At 41.8% G+C, this 15,362-nt stretch overlaps 1 protein-coding gene across 1 annotated transcript in view; it reads right to left on the minus strand.

The window, feature by feature from the left end:
* The window catches only part of Fas2 (neural cell adhesion molecule fasciclin 2), a 195,999-nt gene that overhangs the window by 120,966 nt on the left and 59,671 nt on the right, over positions 1 to 15,362 (minus strand). The gene's annotated exons all lie outside the window — the stretch shown is intronic.

The raw sequence follows: 15,362 nt of genomic DNA on the forward strand, positions 1-15,362 counted from the left end.
CTTCCCTATCTACATTGTAACAGGGTATTTTATAGCTTTACGTATATTTCCTTCCCGTACCGTCAAATAGATTTTGAATTATTGCAGATTTCTTGCCTTTTATGTCGCTCGGATTTGCTCTAATCTACTGTATTCGAAAATTAACCCAGGCACGCTTAAGGGAGGGTCAGAAAATGTTCACGGAATTTTAAACATGTATCTTTGTTGTTTTGTAAACTTTCTATATTCTATTTTATTATTTTATATTATACAATTTTATATTATACAATTTTATATTATGCAATTTTATATTATGCAATTTTATATTATGCAATTTTACATTATGCAATTTTACATTATGCAATTTTATATTATGCAATTTTATATTATGCAATTTTATATTATGCAATTTTATATTATGCAATTTTATATTATGCAATTTTATATTATGCAATTTTATATTATGCAATTTTACATTATGCAATTTTATATTATGCAATTTTATATTATGCAATTTTATATTATGCAATTTTATATTATGCAATTTTATATTATGCAATTTTATATTATGCAATTTTACATTATGCAATTTTATATTATGCAATTTTATATTATGCAATTTTATATTATGCAATTTTATATTATGCAATTTTATATTATACAATTTTATATTATATTATTTTATATTTTTTATATTTATATTCTATCTTCGCATTAACAGGTACCTAAATGAATAAATACCTATCGTTCAACAGCATCGCATAAATAAATATCCTTCGAACAGAGAAACACTTGTCATGAGTCACGAACAGACGAGTGTGCGCGTAGAAACATGCGTAAACACGTGATATTCGTCTAATGAACGAGCCGCTGACTACACCTCAGAAATTAAACTTTCACTACGAGTCATAGTTTCGTCGCACCGTCTTCCTTTAGTCAGTTCAGCCACTGTTTAAGGGGCTGCGAAAGCGTAAACAGAATTTTCCTAAAAATCTAGTTACGCTATTTCGTCAGGCAACCGCAGGCACGCGCAAAGGCCAAGGCAGCCCGACGAAACGAGCCGCGCAAAGACAAGTTCCGAACTCGACACTCGTTTATACACTCGACTCGACTCAAATTAACCGGTCAGATAGAGAGAGAGTTTACCTTGCTCCGCAGAATCCGACGAAGCTTGCCGGCGTGACGACCCTCGTTAACCCTGACTCGCCTCTTCGAGGTAACCGTCCTTAATTACCGCTAACTTGCGCCTCGTTTCCGGCCAAGGAACCAATCCGAACGGTATTCGTCTGGAAGGAGGGGATGCCAAAGCGTGACGGAGGGAGAAACGAACAGAGCTCTCTCTCTCTCTCTCTCTCTCTCTCTCTTTCTAAGAGAGCGACATAAATCCATCTCTCTCTTTCTCCGTCTTTCTCACTCGAAACGCGAGATATTTTCTATGCGTCAGACGCATAATGCAAATGACGATGCAAATGTTGCGTCAACGCCGCAACTTGTCCGTTTCGGAAGCAGCCCGAAAAACGCCTCGCGGTTAATTTCAACGTTCGCGTGTCAAAACGTCCAAAGAACCGCAGCCGAAAAAGAGCCGAGCTGAAGTTACTTGTTCTTTACCCGATCTAAAAAAACTGTCCGCATGCCTCCGCATTATTCAGTAAACGTTTTCTTATGAAAATTCTACGGGCAACCCTCTTCATCTCGCTTCACGTGCGCATCTTTTATTTTCGTACGCAAGTAAATTTCATGCATCTCAAAAGGTTATTTCACCTTCTCTACGCACGCTGTTCTACCCGATAGACGGTAATATACCGAATAATAAATACGTCGTGAGCGAATCGTATGCGAAGCATGCGTCCGGCGCTAATAGAAAATATCATGCGCGGGCGGACGTCGGCGTCTAATCGCAAGCGTCGGACGCATACGTCCAGCCGTTCGTTCGCTGCTGACGGTTGCAGGAAATCGTACCTTTAAGAGACCGACTCGCCGCGAGCCAGTTTGACTGAATTATTGGCCAGTTCGTTCGCGCCGCGCGAATATGATCGGATTTGTCCTGAAAGCTGCACGCATGAATCACGATTACCGCGAAATGGAAACAATGCTCGCAGAAGTGCACGCGGCCGCCGCGTCGATTTATTAATCCGGGGACGCGGCGCGGCGCGAAAACAACGGCAATTTCAAGTAACATCGGATTCCGCGGTGTTCCCCGCTATCGCGTTTTATTGCCTCCTGGTTTTTGTGCGAGCTCCGCCATTTTTTCACCCCTGTTCTTCGTGTTCCCCGTCGCAGGGGGTGCGCGCGGGACGCGAAGGCGGGAATAAAAATTTTTCGCGAGAGGGAAATGGGACGCGATAGGGACCCCGCCCTGGCGAGCGTCACCGTCGAAAACGGAGCGGAGACGGCGATAAAGCGCAACGCTCCGGCTACGGTGATTTATTGGCGGTTGTCAAGTGATCGATGAAATGTCGCGCGCCAGCGCCCAAGGCGGAACGAGCTTTTTAGTGTCTGTCCTCGTCGCCGGGCTTCCAATTCTATGGATCACTCCGTGTATTATTGATCGGCCCGACCATTTTTCTTTGCCGACCAATTTTGCTTTTTATGCAGACGTTGAAGATAATCGGAGGCAACCAGTAATTCTCGGGGGCTTCTCGAATTAACAATTTAATAAATAATTACAATGGTTACGCTTATATTAAATTACAAGATGAATTGGCTTGAATCCTTTCGAGCAAAATATGAAAACTTTTCGGAGTTAAAAATGAAAGTTAAAATGAATCCATTTTAACGGCTAAGAATTTATTTTAAAGATAATCATTTTTGCTTTTAATATTCTTACAATTTTAATACACGCTTTAAGCAAAAACTCCTCAAATCTGATAAGTAGACTGCGGCTCTTTATGCATTTATGCATTAATGACGTTCTTATTTTGTTTTCATCGTAAAAGATCTTTTAGTCGATGAAAGAAAGACTTTTATTTTAGTCTTTATTTTATGTCAAGTTATTAGTTTAGTATATTTTTTATCCGTTTCCAAAACACAAGAAATCGTACATATCGATAAAAATGAATAACATTTTTATCTTATTTTCGTCATAGAGAATATTTTAGTCGATGAAAGAAATTATCCTATTTCTAGCTTCCATAAAATTGAGCGTGAAAACACTTGCCCGTCGATGCCAGTAGTTTCTTCCCGTACACTTTTGCCACCTAAATAATCCTGCCAAGTGGGCAACCGCGAGCGAAGCTAAAATATTCCTTTAATATTCTATTAAAGATTGTTTTCCCATGGGAAATCCAGTGTTTTCGAGCGTAGGTGTTTACGCACGCCAAGAAAGCTCGGAGTGCGTGCGAAAACATTGTTTGAGAAAAATGGGGTCGTGTCATCGGCTAGGAACTGGCGAGCGACGTGACTTTCCTGGAAGGAAACACGAGGCACGTAGAGCTCGTAACGCCGCGACGCGACATAAAACGATACGTTGTTTGTAATACACGAGCTATCGATAAACAGCGGTCCCCAGCAGCCCTCGGCTCCACGACTTGGCAGACTCGCTGCCATTAAATATCGAGGCTGGTCCGAAAGACGCCAGTCGGTGGGCCGTCTCCCCCCTTCAATTTCAATCGGGGTTATACACACGTTTGCTAAGGAGAGAGATCAAATTGAACTCTGACCAACCACCGACCCTTAATTTCCTGTTCGACTTCTTAATTGCACGTTTGCCGGCAGAACGTGCACTTAGAGCTCTCTGCTCGGGGCCTGGTTTTAACGGGGACTGCTAATTTGAAAGGAGGCCGTACGCGAATTCCGAGATCAAAGGACACGCATCTGTTCGAAACGAAAAACCACCCCCACCGCCGGCGTCGCTCGTGCACGTTCGACGGATCTCGGCGAAACGAACGCCAATTTCCGCGATGTTCGATCGAATTGTTGGAGTCAGCAATGCTGCCATGAGTCGCTGATAATTTCGTAGGTGGGTTATAATTATGCAAGATATAAATTATTTAGGTATGTTGTACGAAATTGGTGTCGCTTGGGAGGTTCTCTCTATGTTTAATTATTGGTAGACTGTCTCATGTATGCATAGGAGAAATGTATAGGTGAAGCACGGAATAGTGAGAAAATTGAATGGGAAAATTATGGGATTGCACTTGACTCCTACGTTTTGCAATCGATTTATTTTGGATATTGATTCGGGGTCTAACTATTAAAATTCCAGCTTAAAATTACAGTTTACAATTACATTTTGTAATTACGTTCTGTAATTACATTCTGTAATCACATTTTATCATTATATTTTATAATTACTTCCTATAATTATATTTTATAATTACTTTCTGTAATTAGCTTTTAAAATTGCAGCTGTCTATTTTTGTCGCAAACGCATGAAATCCACGGACTATTCATAAGTTCTTCAAAATTACAGTATACATAAATGGTTATACAGCAGGTGGGAACAACGTTCTTCAATTCTATAACTTGGACATTATAAAATTCTTGTAATCAGCCTGTTTCGAGTTTCACGCGCTCTCATCATAAATGCATAAAATCCGCAGTCGATAAATGATCCGAGTTGTCGACACATTGTATAGCGGGGACGCATTAAATTTCTACGACCTGTTTGCCGCCACTAGATCGCATGAATTATGCAAAACTGAAAGTGTTTTTACTTTTCCTTTGCGATTCCAGGGGCGAGCAGTTGACTCTCCGTTGAAGCATCCGCGAGCAAATTAATTGCTTCTTTTTTTTTTCTCTCTTCCAAGATAGCTACCCCGGTTACTCCATACGGCAACACGCAATGTATAGCGCGCGCCCGTTCGCGCAGCCATTTCCATAAATTAAAACCTGAATAACAGGATTCAAAGCACGACTCAATTCGAAAGAAAATCGATTTGAAGTTGTTTTCGTATCCAGCGATTCAATTAGAAGTATGAATCGTTCTCTCGATCAAAGGAACGATAAAGATCTGCTAATTGTGCGAAATGGAGGGAACCGTAGCGCCGTAAGCGAGCGATAAGGATCTAGAGGATGGATTGAAGCTTTGTATTCAATTAACAGTTACGTGGAAGTTACAGTCGTTGGATGGAATTTAATTCCGTCGCGACCCTTGCACTTCATTTGCGAAGGAATTGAATGCCTGGCAAATATGAAATTCAGTCTCTAAATGGATTTGCTACATCAGTTCGACCCATTATACCACTTTCCTAGTAACTTCATTCTGTGCGACCAAGTTACTTTTGTTTAGAACTTCGTTTTCTCGATTCGATCAAACTTTCTGGAATATCGCATTGACCTGAAAGCTCTTTTACTAACCCTTCGAGAACGGCGCCTAATTTCTTTCTAGGACAATATTACTAATTTTGCACGATGTTACTAATGCTATCACATTTTAACGGTAATTTGAACTTTTTTATGAAAGCGTAATAATCTGACTGAATGCGATGAGTCTTAAACCACACTGAATGATTAATATTTTTATTTTTTTTATCATCTCATAAGGTTGCACTTATTTCATCTGTTGCAATTCTTTTATTTTGTAGCCTTGCAGAGACTAGGCAAATGAAATAAATATGACAAAAATAAAATCGCGATCAACATGTAATATAGTTTGTTCAAATGTGAATCTCAATTATCCGAACCTCTGCAGAATTCTCTACTAGCCGAACAATTAAAAGATTTCACGTAGCGAAAAATAATTCCATTATCTGAATGTTAACAAAAGTAATGTCGAACTGTGAACTGATAAAGAAGAAAGAAAAAAAAAGTAGCGACAACAGCATCTATAATAATAAGTTTGTACACTGTTTCGTCATGTTTTCCTGATGACTGTACCAACTGAACTCCGAAGGACGCGCATTGTGCACGCTGATTGAACGCGAAACGAATTTCTAGTACAAACCAATAAAATAAACTAGAAGGTCCTTAAAATTGGAGTTTCATCTTCGGAGAGCCACTTACATCAACTTGAAGGTATACCAGTATCAGGAGATTCTATAAAACTTCGATTGGCCAGAGCCAACAAACGGACAACATCCGGCCGAGATTCCCTCAGGAAGCGAAGAATCTTGGAAATTAGAAGACAGACTGGGATCAGCGGGTCCAAAGACGCGAATCGATCCGGAAGATCAAAGTTCCCGGGGGAAGCGTGGCCAGTCGCCGGGCACCGTTGGGACTTTAATTAAATATTAGCTTCACCTCGGCGGGTGTGGGAGGCGCGGCGTAGACGAACGAGCCGGAAAGATAGCCGGGAGATCGGTGTAAACGACGGCCAAGGGCACTTTCATTTAAAACGAACTGTATCCGAGCGGGCGCGGCGTGGCGCACCCCCGCAGGGCCCCGTATGGGACGCAACGCTAATCCAATTTGCGACCAGCCGTTCCTTTTAATCCTTTGGCACACACAGCTTCTGGCGTAACCAAGTTTTTAAATTAAATTTTCAAGGCACCCGCAAAATCCTCGCTCGACACGCTGCTGGCCAACTCGTTCGACGTCGATTTTCCTCTCGTTTCCCGCTTCCGTGGATCCTTTTCCCCATTCGGCAACCCCCACGCAACGCGCAGCTCGCGCAGTTTCTCTCATCTGCTCTGCTCTGCTCTCTCTCTCTCTCCTTCTCTCTCTCTCTCTCTCTCTCTCTCTCTCTCTCTCTCTCTCTCTCTCTCTCTCTCTCTCTCTCTCTGCCCTCTGGAGCTAATTCGACGTTTGCCGTGGCAGCGATCGATCCGGACCCCCCGCCCCCGCATCGGTTCCCCGAGACAAGACACAATTAAGCCCCGGTTTACATGTAGACGACGCTCGGACTAGTGGAACCGTTCCGGGAACTGGCCCGTAATTACCGACTGCGAACGGTCTTTGCCAGCAACTCGGAACAAGACAGCATTATATGGGAACCGACGCTGTATAGTAACTACTGTTAGAGAACTAGTGCTCCCGGCACAAACTGGCTTTTAGATAGGAGCGAACCGCATCTCTTCTCTCTCTCTCTCTCTCTCTCTCTCTCTCTCTCTTTCTCTCTCTTTCTCTCGATCCCTCTTGCGCTCTATTCGCTCTCTACATCGTGCCCTTGCCGCCCGGTCGCGGAAACGTGTTCGAAACTGGCGGTCGTTTTCGGTAAACACACTTTATGCACCGACCGTACCGTTCGCTTTGCTTCGTGGACCTGTTACTTCCTCTCCGCCGAGAGAAGTTTCCAGGGACATGTTACTACATTTGTTTTATGGGAAATATTCCTTCGTTCTTTCATCGAAAGGTTTGCAGAGTTTAGTGACAATCTTTTGCGGATGTTTTAGACGCAATTGAACTGATTTTGAAATGTCTAGATTCAGTATTTTCATCGTTTAGGACTCGATAGGTTTATTAAGTAAATGTTAAGTAAACATTAAGTAATAATTAGGTAAATATTAAGTAATAATTAGGTAAACATTAAATAATAATTAGGTCCAAATTAAGTAATAATTAGGTACAAATTAAGTACACAAATTAAGTACAAATTAAGTACACAAATTAAGTACAAATTAAGTACAAATTAAGTACACAAATTAAGTACAAATTGGGTACAAATTAAGTACAAATTGGGTACAAATTAAGTACAAATTGGGTACAAATTGAGTACAAATTGGGTACAAATTAAGTACAAATTAAGTACAAATTAAGATTAAGTACAGATTAAGTACAGATTAAGTACAGATTAAGTACAGATTAAGTACAGATTAAGTACAGATTAAGTACAGATTAAGTACAGATTAAGTACAGATTAAGTACAGATTAAGTACAGATTAAGTACAGATTAAGTACAGATTAAGTACAAATTAAGTACAAATTAAGTACAAATTAAGCAAATAATAATGTAATTAATTAATTATAAAGTCAGCTACTTATGTCTTCGTAAGGAAGAGATTGAAATCAATGCTGGTACAATTAAGTATGACGGGAAGTTCAAAGAGAATTTATAGACTTCTATAAACGTTTGCAGCAAAGTCGTAATTTTCCAGAGCAAAGAGACAAATTTTTCGACGAATAGAACGATGACACAGAATTTTCGAACTAATTGAATTAATTTGCGGTAACCTTGGTTAATGACAATGATTTTTCGGGATGATATAATTAAACAAAAGGAAAATCGATATTCTCCACAATAATTTCAGCATAACGTGGATTGCCTATAGCAGTGATCAGCTTCATTCGGAAACCACTCGTCCGATTCCCGATTGGACACAATGATACTGCACGAGTGGATGGCTTGTAAACAAATTGCGATGCACGGCGGTTAATATAGCTGTTATCTGATGGGCACGCGAAATTCGGATTGGCTATTTTGACGTCATGACATTTTGAAGCTCTTCATATTCTCTCGAATGCAAATTCATATTTCAAATCAAATATAGAAATACAGTTGTGTCGACACATGTTTATTAACTTCTACGAACCGTAACCTCTATGGTCTCTAAAATGGGAAATAATAATTTTTCTTGAAGATTAAATCGAGTCTACGGTTTTTGATACCTGTTCTTCGTTTCCAGAGACGTTTAGTCATTCCTATCGCGAGTCAGCCAAACTTTCTTCATTAAAATCGTCCTGTTGTATCTTCGGCTCTATCCATCTAGCGTCGTTTAATCAAACTTTTAATTCTTAATCCCTCTACGGTCTCCTATCTGGACTCCTGTATCGCCGGAAGCGACGCACGGGTAATTAAGAAGCGTCAGAAAGTCTGTTACGAGCAGCCTGTGTCTGAAAAGTCTCCGAAAAGTGACTTGTACTTCAGGATTTCTCGTTGCGGTCTTATTAATTCGTTATCTTGTCAAGTACTCCAAAAATCGGGCGCATACAATAAGAATCTTAACCTGTCGTTATTAGAATTATTTAAAATAAAATTAGCTTTCAAAACTAATATTTACGATAAAATGTCTAAAATGTCCGATGATGTGATTTGAAATACTTTTGTTGGAATAACTGTATTTCTAGTCACGTTTTAACTACAGTCTAGTTTGAAACAAAAGTTCAAATATTAAAAATATTGTGATATTCTTATAATATTCTAAGCGTAAACAGTCGACAATATATAGAATTCACGTATATACTCGTACATTTGTATTATGTCATCTATTCAGATATCAATATATGTATAGAGTGAGTTCTCCCCAATTTTCCTTCAGCTTGTAAACAAAAGTCACCGACTGTCAACATCTAAAAAACAAACCGCGAGGTTTGAATAATCGTATCCCAAATCGTTCATTTCTGTTTATAAGCTGAAGGAAAATTGGAGAGAATTTACTGTACATATTTAAGAAGGTCACTTCATGAATATTTCGATTCCTATTTGAAAACCTAATTGTGTAAAGCCAGCTTCTTGTAAGCACGCGTTCAGTTAGACACTCGTTATTAGAACTATTATTAATCCCTTTGGGGCTGAACAACGATGTATCGTTGTTGACTGCAGTTGAGAAAACATAGTCTTCCTAATACGTATAATAAACAACAGTTCGCTTATTTCTTCTGCCTTTTGAATTTTCTAATTATCAGGTTTTACGAAATTTGTGTAACCTCTTCTCGAAACTCTACCAAACTATCTCAAGAGGGTTGAAAGTAAAATTACGGCTCCTAATCAAAAACCTTAACGGCATTCCCGTCTCGAGAATCGCAGAAACAAAAATCTGGAATAGCTCTAACTGAAAATTCGTTGAAAAAAATCGATGGCTAGATCAGTGCATGACAACAAAATTCTGTTTGCTGAAAAGGAAAAAGCTCGTGTTTCCTTTCCTGTTAAAGGAAAAGGGAAAAATGTTTCGAACGCATGCGGCGACTTTCAAATCCGGCTTGCGGCAATCATTGTTTCCGCTGGAGCCGAACGAAGAATTCGGCCGGTCAATTAATTACAAATCGATAACCGCGAGAAACCGAGTCGATCTCGTCGTCTCTGGAACCAGTTCTCCGGAAGGTATCCGGGTGGGAACTTTCGCTTGAATCGCGCGACAAGTGGACCGGGGGCGTTGTATCGGGACCCTCGAAACCGCCGCGCGCATTTCCAATTCATACTTGAAACGCGAATATCGCATAATACGTCTATTTCCGCGGCGCACAACAGCCGCTCTTACGCAAACGCTATTCGCGCGGGGCCATTGTGCGGTTCTCCCGCGTAGCCTCGATATTCACGCTGGTAAAAGCCGTACGTTGTCCCGTAACACGCTCTCTCACCCTCCTCCCTCGCTCCCCGCCTCGCACTCTCTCTCTCTCTCTCTGTCTCTTCGCCTCTCTTTAGCAGCCTGTGACACTGAATTCCATCGCGAGGTAATGACCTCCGACGGTGCTTAGGCCATTGATGCGCGAGAATCCGTGCAGCGCGACGTGCCGAAGCCGCGCATCGATGTGCAGCAGGAGCCTCGCTTTTACTACCGGTCGTTCGTCGCAAAAATATAGCCGTCCTCGACAAAACACTACTCTCTCGCCCCGCAATCGGCTCGATACAGTGTATCGTATCGCCCGTCGTCGATTCCGTGTCAAGATAAAACGGTCTACTTCACCGGCGGATCTTCTTCCTGCCCTCTTCAGGGAGCACTCCACGCCCGGAAGCACCATCCGGGTTATTTTTGAAGGGCTATTTGCGACGGTGATCGTCGAATCACGGGCCGATAAGCCCCGTTTTTACACCGTCGAGACGCTGTCTGGCCATTCCGCTCGGAGATCGAACGGTGTCTCGGATTGCTACGAGATTAGCGACATTTAAGCCCTTCGTTCCGTTAAATCGTTATTAGACTGCTGATTTTGTGTGTGTGTGTGTGAGCGAGTTATGGTATATTGACAGAGTCCTTGATAAACGGTATAAACGTTTATTGAACAGAATAATTGTGTTAAGACTGTTGTAAAATGAAAAGATACTTAAAAGCACTTTATTCAGAATTACAAATTCTACTCCAGAACATTCGCGTATCCAGTAAAATAAATGATGGTGATATATTACAAAAACTACAGAGATACAGAAAATATAGTGTTGGTGAAATCCCGAGGTGGCAACCTCACGGTTCGGTTTCTACTTTTGAACTAACTATCGTCTGAGCCGACCTGTGCCTCTGTCACAACGGCTCACCCTCACAAAAGGGCTATAAAACAGTTCGATGGGTCATCGTTGAAATTCCAACAAAGACGATTACATTTGAAACGGGAGAGCGGACGAATAACGTCACGAATAGCATCAACATAGATGAGTCAAATCAAAATTGCTTTCTTTCTTTATATAACAATTTCAGTGAGTTGAAAATAACATACACATGACCTTACATCCTTTTGATATCTTCATTATTTTAAATGACACCTATCTATTTTTGTATAAATGCGTAATAATTAAAATATAAATAATTAAATTATTACAAATAATATTAATACATTATTAATATATTGTTAACATATTAACACGCTCCGTGCCACGTGTACCATCCATGGTACACGCTTGCATGTTTACTTAGTGAACTGAACAAATTGTTTACAAGAAATTTAGAACCGAAGAATCAATTTCCACCGCAAGAATGGGCGTTGATAAGTTTTTGTTACGTTGTTATGTGTACGAGAATTAATAATTGCACGTAATACATCAAGTTTTAGTAAAATATCAAAGTGTGAAGATTCGAGTAAAAAAAGCTCGGCACGGAACGTGTTAATAGAAATCATTAAAATATAAATGCATAATGATAATAATCACCGATTAGTTTTATAAAAATAATTACTGAATTACTTTTAGCTTCCTAACCGTGTTTGTTATAATTCTTTTAATCATTGTTTGCTATAAATCTATTGTTTGCTTACAAAGAAATCAACTACACTGATTTATCGATTGAAAGATCCCCCGATAAAGATACTACGTTCGCATAGCGTAACTCATTCTCAAAGAAAACCGGACTCGCGCCGATTGGCTTCCGAACCGTTCGATACAATGGCAGAGATGAAACACAACGGCGACTCACAAATTAATTCAGAACCCTGCTAAAATCCAGACCATTGAACCTCAAACAATTCCTCCCTTCATTTCCCTCCATAAATTCCGAACGCCAACAAAATTCAATTTCCAGAACAAGCAAATACGCCATACCTAATCTAAAAAGAAAAGCTCGTCCTCCCGAATTTCCGCAAAGATTCGGCGATCCATCGCCGGCGTAAAATCGAAAGGCGAATCCGGGTCGCCTTGAAAAATGTATTCCCCGGGGCGTTCGTTCCCTGAAGAATTGATTCGCCGGAGCCGGCGCGAACGGAAACGCCGAAAAAAATAAAACTAAGGCGAACAGATAGAGAGCGAGAGAGGGAGAGAGCGAGAGAGCGAGAGACAGAAATGCTGAGGAGAGATGTGGTCGACACGTTTCCCCGCGAAGCTGTTTACAGGAAAAGCCGAGGACACGGTGTGAGCGATAGTTTACCGATACACAGGGTCGATCCCGGGCGCTCGGCTAAATCGACTTCCGATCGTCGCGGCGCAGCAAACAGTCTCCGGCGACATCTGCCGCGTCGTTGTACCGGAAGAGGCGAAAGGAACGAGGCGTGCGGGAAGTGGTGGCGAAGGGGTTGCTGGGACGTAGGCGGCGGAAGAATGCCCTCGGTAAATCCTCGCTGCAATTCCTCTCGGGTCCGCGTCGCGTCGTCGGTCTTTTTCCGAGGTCTGCAGCGGATCCGCCGGCATCGACAGGCGGAACCGCGCGCGGAATCCAGACTCCGTCGACGCGAGGATCGAGAGAAAAGGATTTTCATCTTGCTTCGCATAACACGGTGGGGGACCTTTTTCAAAAAAAAAGTTCATCGAAATGCAATTTTCGAGATAGCAGAGTCGTAATATTGCGTTTTTACACTTTTGTCTCTTGTTTCGCCATCTTTTGCGCTGGATTCGCTTCCGGTCAAATTGATTGGTGATTATTTCACTCGCCATTTTGAATTAAGCATATCAGTGTAACTATCGTGCCTCGATTTTCCAATATATGTAGCAGAAAAGTGCGCTGTTTTTTTTAGTTAAATTGTCTTAACATTTCTGATCATCGAGGAAATAAAGCTTGAAATTCTTAACAAAAACGATTTTAAACAAGTGAAAACAAATAAATACGATTACGTGTATAACTCTGTGAAGTATATTGAATATTCTAGCTTCCCTTAAACGGTATAAGGCATCGAAATATTTTAAAACATCCTGGAAAATGGCAAATTAGTAGACAATATTTTATTGAATCAAATTAAAATTGAATATCATTATTTTGTTCAATATCCTAACATTCTGCGAATCCCAATAAAATTAGGAAGACACAATAAACTAGCGTGACAATTAATTCTCAAATCTCAGAAAATAATTCCATCACGCACATATGCATAACACAGCAGTCAAAGTGTTAAAAATTTTAACTCGCTTCAGTTAAACATTTCACCATAAAATGAACCCACGAGAAAATTAAATGTCACGAGTTCCGGCCACGTTTCCAGGATTAGGAACCACCGTGCGTCGGCATCCAGTATCGATGTATGACGATCGACCTAGATCCATCGTGTCCTGCAGCTTCGAGAGAGCGCGGAGCATGTTGGCAGCGGGAGAAAAGCGGAAGAGGAAGAAGAAGAAGAAAGGGCGGGGATGGTCCCTCGCTATATAGAAAGCCGGTGACGTGACAAGAAAACGTCTACCGAAGCCGAATCGCGGAGGCCAGGGCGGCTGCGAGCAGAATAGAGAAAGGGGGGCGTCTAGGCGAGGGTTGAAAGGTAGCAAGAAAAAAGGACCACGGGCTGCGGCTCCGTGCGCGCACGTAGGAGAGCGTCGTTTCGAATTTCTCGATAAATTCGCCTCCCCGGCGCGCTCTTCCCACGTGAAACAATGGCGGAGTGGCGTGGAAAGACGTCTCGAATTTCGCTGAATCAAAGGTGATGCGTCGAGAGGGTGCGGCGAGGAGGGTCCAGCAGGCGGGGGTGGGCCCGACTACGGGCATGGCCAGGGGTGAAATCGATTTTGTCTAGAGTCTTGCGTTCCGCTCGTATTATCCCTCGCGGTTTTCTATAGTGTCATTGTTGTTCGAACGGAGAGGGAAGCTAGACGAGAGGACAGCGACCAGCTAGTGAGCGAGAGGGTGGCCAAGATGCCTGGACGATAGAGAAACGATAGAGGAAGAGAGGAAAGGAAAGAGGGGAGAGAGAGAGAGGGAGAGAGAGAGAGCTGCGGCAGGTCACAGAGGAGCAGTAGAAGCTGGTTTCTGACGGGAGTCTGAGTGCCGCAGACACAAAGCCGCTATATTACGTTTCCACTTGTACTTTTTTCTAGTGTCTCTTCTCAGGGCCTAGCGCCACCGGCTGTGTTACACGCGTTCCCGTGGCTCCACGGATCGTGTTCCGCCGGTGAAAGGGCTTTCCTGCTACCTTTGCCATCCCCGCACCCTCGCGCCGGCCGACCTTCAGCACGCTCCGGAGGCGGACAACTGTTGCCAGATTCTGGTGACGCTGATTTTTCCTACGACAGCCTCTCCACAGAGGAGAGGACCCAGCGAGATCGCGTGACCAATTGCCTTCGCAACACGCACGCCCGTCTCTGACACCGAGGATCGAGTGCTCGTCGATAATGGGGTTGCGGTTTAGTCGGGATCATCACCACGGGGATGCTGCTTCGAGCTTTTATGGAGTTCGTGGAATTTTGAGACTGCGGCGTTTTGTTTCTCTGTTGGTTCGTCTCCTGGTCAATATTTGGGGTACTCTTAACTACTTGCGCTACGACTTCTTTCACAGCTATGATCATCAGCTCTTCCTCGTGCTAAATGAATTTCTCTGATAGAACGAGGCAATTTTTCTTTATGTCTTTATTTACTTTCAATCCTAGACTTTGATGACAGAAGAATCAATTTTTGCTTCGATTTAGAAGAAATTTTATAACATTAGTATTTAGTAGATGATGTATGATATAAATATAAATAAGTTAATATATAGACATAAATTTTATAGTTCTATCAGGTAAATTGTTAAGGATGGAAAAGTAGATCAACGCAGTTCTAGAAGAATTCGCAGTGCATTAATTCTCATAAAAGGCTTATTTAAAATTATGCTCAAGCACTTTGTACTCCTTGTTGACAATTCCCATTAAATAAAAAGAAATCGTTTCGAACAAATTATAGACTGAACATGAAGAAATTATTTTTCACGTTCGCGTGAAAAGTTGGATATTCGGGTGTGCGAAATGTTCGGCAATAGACGCTTCTGACATAGTTACTGGCAAATTGCAAGTATTGTTGCCTATCGAACAATTACTTTTAACGAACAAGTTCGTTACTTGAGCGCTGTTTTGTGCTGCTCGAATTCTATGGAGCTTCATCGAACCGATGATGCAATCTAAAAAGAGCGAACCCGTGCATGACAAATATCAAATAAAATAGCAGTTCACTTTGTGCTCGTAAAAATTGAGTTTCGAA

This window comes from Megalopta genalis, chromosome 12 (genome assembly GCF_051020955.1).
Source record: "Megalopta genalis isolate 19385.01 chromosome 12, iyMegGena1_principal, whole genome shotgun sequence".
In the NCBI taxonomy this organism is placed as follows: domain Eukaryota; kingdom Metazoa; phylum Arthropoda; class Insecta; order Hymenoptera; family Halictidae; genus Megalopta; species Megalopta genalis.